The sequence below is a fragment of the Accipiter gentilis genome, chromosome 19 (assembly GCF_929443795.1).
Source record: "Accipiter gentilis chromosome 19, bAccGen1.1, whole genome shotgun sequence".
In the NCBI taxonomy this organism is placed as follows: domain Eukaryota; kingdom Metazoa; phylum Chordata; class Aves; order Accipitriformes; family Accipitridae; genus Astur; species Astur gentilis.
In genome coordinates this window covers 25,798,014-25,802,976 of record NC_064898.1, presented here as the reverse complement: position 1 = coordinate 25,802,976, position 4,963 = coordinate 25,798,014, and positions in this window count along the sequence as shown.

The following is a 4,963-nucleotide window of genomic DNA, read 5'->3' as shown; positions in this document are numbered from 1 at the left end:
TGGGCAAAAATAGTGGGCTGCTTTGGTTTCTTTGGTGTTGCAATGGTATGTGGCTGGGTTCATGTTACAGCAATTGTTTGTGTGATTGCAGCTGTCCCTTGGCTTTTATGGGGAAAAGACTGGTCTGTCCAGAAGCAGACCCACACTGAACTGCATGGGACACTCAGGAAAGGTTAAGCAAATCTCTGTGGTTTAAGGGTGGGTTTTTTGCCTGTGGGTGTATAAGGAGCTAAGGCAGCCTACACCTATGGACTTCTTTTACAGAAAAGTAAACTTTACAGAAAGTTCATGCTTTACTGATCCTTTCAGCAAATTACTCTGGATTTCATTGCTGCGTAGCACACAAAGAGCTGGATTGCATCCTTGGTCCTCAGCTGAGGAAATGCTTCCAGCTCTTGTCAGAGTCACCAGCCTGCTACCACTGGAGGTGCAAAGTGCTCCAGAAATAGCACCCATTGCTGTAAAGTTCATGTGGGCTCTTTTAGTAACAAGTGAGGGTTTAGCCTGTTATAGGTCAGCCCCAACGCAACAGACGAGCTATGGAAGTGGTCCATCAATGCTGGCTGACTTTCACAGGCTGACGCTGCTGTTCTTCAAGGTGAGAGCCAATCTTATTCTTTGCCCTTTTCAGGCTTGGCTAATGGAGTTTGAAAGTCTCAGGCTCCAGAAGATAAACCTGGTGTGTTGCTTGCTTCCCCTTTTCCTCACCCCTAGTAAAATTGATTTGGTCCTCTGTGTTTTTGCTAGCAAAGATTAAGGCTGGGTTTCCAGTGACTTGTCTGGAAATGCACAGCAAGAAAAGCCGTGAATGCTCTGCCAAAACCACTTTTGACAGTTTGTGACCAGACAAGTCACTAGGAACCACCCTTGGCACAAACTGGAGGAGGTCAGTTCTTGCAGAGCTTTTTCCAAGCAGTGTTTTCAATTATCAAGTTTTATATCAAAGCACAGCTGCTGCTTGCAAATTCCTCTAAAGCAGAGGAGGGAGGGAGTTATTTCAAATAAGGATCCATTCCTGCAAAGGGCTGTGCTGATGAATATCCTGTAATCATCCATACTGCAAGGTTGGACCAGCTCTGCCCAAAACTCTTGGCTGTGCTGGAAGTCCCATTAATTAAGGTCTAACATGAGATTGCCACCAAATATTGTTCTTTTCTATCTATTTAACACCAGTCTATAAAAGGGGAATTTTCCTTTGTTCTCATCTTGTGCCCAATGTACCAGCCCAGGACATGCTAGTCTCATACAAGTTTCAATCACCTTTCTGAGCTCATGGACAGATTACTCCTTCCAAGCTGTTTTTCTGTGGCTCATTTTCCCTTCTCTTGCCAATCTTAGGATTGTAGGAGTAAGAGCCTTAGCTAAAATTCATCTCTGGTTTATATTGTGTTTAATGATTTTGATTGATTTAACAAAAGACTCACTGGGTGTGTCCTGGTACTGTAGGTATTTTCCCCTGTGCCCACATTTTCCTCCTTAGGCCCTTGCCTATGTAACACAGAGGCTTCTTGTGGAGGGGCTGCCTTTGATGCACACAGCATCCAGAACAAAAGAGATCATATTGTAAAATAACCTAAATGTTAATACAAGTTAAAGTTATCACTCCCGTCTCAGTGGTGACCATGCTACGTGTTGCTGGGACAGTGTCAGGACGGTACCGCTATACTCTTGCCTTTTTGCTGTCCAGACATCTTCCCTTGGCCATAACAAGAAGTAGGCTCTTGCTGATGATAGAATAGCCCTGATAAAGCTGTTCTTGCACTCTCTTTTGAGAAATGGGCATCTTTGCTTTCCTGTGGACCTGTCTTGCCTTTAGCTCAACCACCTCCCCTTCCTCTGCTGTTGTTTAGCTTGATATTAAGTGCATTTGCACTTCTCCTGTGCTTTAAGACCTCCCTGTCCTCCTAATATTCCTTATTATATCTGCAAGAGTCCTGATAAATCTGTCCCTTCCTCTGCACTGGGCCATATCAGCCCTTTCTGGTGTCAGTCTTGCACTCTTTTATTTGCCCCTTCCTGACAGATGCATTTCTTTTCCCTTCTTGCTGGGATTTGGTTCACAAACTTGCACATTAAAAAGGGAAGGAAGGTAGCTTGAGGCCTTTCAACCTGTTTTTGTACCTATTTGTGCCTCCTTACAGGTTTGAAGAGGAGCCTTTCCACTGTCACCTCTTCTTCCTCATGCTTTTACGTAGTTTCTGTCCTATTTTGTCCCCTTTGCCTCAAATCAGAGCTCTCCCTCTGGCAAACAGAACTGGATCAAAAGGGTACATGACTAAATTTATGGAAAAAGCATGGCAGTTGGGTGCAGGCCACCTGCAGTGATTTATTCCTTCCCTGAGTGCCAGCCATAAGGCATCCTGAGCATGTTACATGGGCTTACTTAGCTGCTTTTTCCTTACCTGCAAAGCAGGGCAGCAATATTTTCTATAGCACCAGCATGTCGTGAGATGGGATGTCACCAGCTTTCTTTGAGACCCTCGTTAACTAAAGTAAAGTAGTATAAGCAGAACAGTGCCATTTGTAGTGCGTACACAGCTTTTTTTTTTTTTTTTTTTTTTTTTTTTTTTTTTCTTTTTTCCATTCAGTCTGGAAGCAGAGCGGGGTCTACTGAGTGGTGGAAAAAAGAAAAAGAGAGGACATGCTGCCCTCATGAGGTGCCTGTCAGTAACTCCATGATAAGAAAAAAACAAAAGCATTTTGGGGAAATGCCAGGTAGCAATGCCGAGAAACCACTAACCCAGACTGGAACAGCCTTGTACGAGGAGGAGGCATAGAGCAGAAATGGATGTATTACCCTCTAGATAAATACTTTGTCAATTTAGCCCAAACAGCAGTACCACATGGAATAACAAATGAATTTATACAGTGCAATTCATTCTAAGCTTCATGCTGTAAAATGATCCTTAGGAAAATGGTGCTATTTGGCAGCAGCTCAGTTAAATGAGGTTTTTCCCTCTACAGGAAAATCCGGACCATCACAAAAATGGGCGATTTCCTGCCTACTTCTGCCAGGGGTTCAAGGGACCACCTTTTGCAGCTGAAAGGGCAGGAAGGAAAATGCAGATGCAGAGCTTTCTCTACTCTGTTTTGTGGTTACCTTTCCTTCTTCTGGGCTTGAGAATGTTTTAACAGGCTATAAAAGGCTATAAGAGAAGCCAGGTGGGAATTTGAACTCCATCCATGGTCTGATCTTTTACTGGTTCCCCAGTTTCTCCCAGATCTGATCTACCGTTGCTAGCTGATCACATTGGGGAGTTTTTCCCAAATAGTTCCTGGCTTTGCTCCGTGCCTTCCATTGTGCTTTGAAGTTACACAGTGCAGGATGGCCCTCCCATCATGTTTGACTGAGCCAAATATTAGCCCCTGTGCCAAGATCTCCTATTCCCATTGTGTGGCACCCCAAAACCACTCTGATTGTTCATTTCTTAATAAAAACATTCCTGTCTCATAAACTTCTCCAAGTCAGGCATCAGAAAGACCTGGACTGCCATTTATTTCTATTCTCCCACCCTTAGAACATGAGTTTTGGAGAAACTAGCTCAGTTCTCCAAATATTAAGTTCTCTGAGTAGAGTCTGCCATAGACACCAGGAGCTGTCATCAAGCTGTTGCCAGTTTTCTCTACCGTCGGATGAGCTTTAGCACCTCAAGCCCACAATGCCAACAGAGCGTGAAGAGTCATCGACCAACATGTTGACCACAGGTTTATCCCTGACCAAGTGACTGGGCTGCTGAATGTCTTGAGACACGTCTTGTTCAGTGAACTAACAGGAGGGTTAGGAAGTAGCATATAGCTGTCCTGTATGACCGGCTGGAGGTAGTAGATGGCAGACATCTTATCCAAATAGGTTGTGTAGCAGCAACAACTATAGTACCCATCCATACTCCCTCCTTGTCACATCAGAGGGCCTGGATGTCCCTTCCGACAAATTCTTTCTAAATGGATGTACAGGTTTCATCGGTAAAGAGTCAGTCAAAATGTTATGACCTAAAAATGATACCTAATAAGTCAAAGATCAAGAAAGTCTTGACGGTTTGGTATTGTCTGGGAGGCGTTTATAGTCAATGAGAGTACAAGGTTTTGGTGCAAATGCTTCACAGCCAGTAGGCTCCCAGCCAATGTGTATATTGATTTTTTTTCTCCTTATGTATGCTTAGCTTTCATATTCATTAACACATCATCCTGCAGAGGCTTTCCATTCAAAAGGCCTCAAAGAGCTCTATACATATTCTACAGAAGGATTTACTGTGCCCATTGGTGAAATGCAACCACTTCTGGCGTGGAAAGCACAACCATTACACATCAGATTAAGTGAGGAAAGCACAATACCACCTCTGCAAGATGAAAAAGCAGATGCAGTAAAGGGAGGGACTTTAATTTAAGCAGAATTCGGAGAGAAATTTCCTTCAGAGACTTCTAGCAATGTGGCAGGGGATATTGCATGACCATACCTATAAAGGAGCTTAGGATTTTTGCATCTTGCTTGGAAGACAGTCCTTGCAGCAACTTGCAGGCCCCGTGCTTATTCACTGGTGAACCACCAGCCTTTGCTCTTGATATATGGTTCACTGAAATCAGAAAGCCTCTTCTGGTTGATTTACATGGCTTTCAATGTAGTCTCCAGTGAGAGCGGGTGATGGTAACAACCACTTTGAGGTGGGTGGGTGTGATGGACCCCATGTGCTAAAACATCACAGAGCTGCTTTGGTGTGGATGGTCCTGTGCGGAGCCAGTGTCTTGTGAACAAGCAGAAAGCTGTAACTGATTTAATTTCTCTGACATAAAAGATGCTTTAGTGGCTGATCTGAGGTTGGGGAATCACTTTCAGAGCAAAGAAGTTCCTTGTTGTCAGTTCCTTCTCCAGAGCAACCGCTTGTCTTCCTTTGAAGTTAGATACACTGAAACTCTCTGTTAAAGAATAATGATCCCAAGGGAAACCAGCATTTGAGCTATTTTTGTG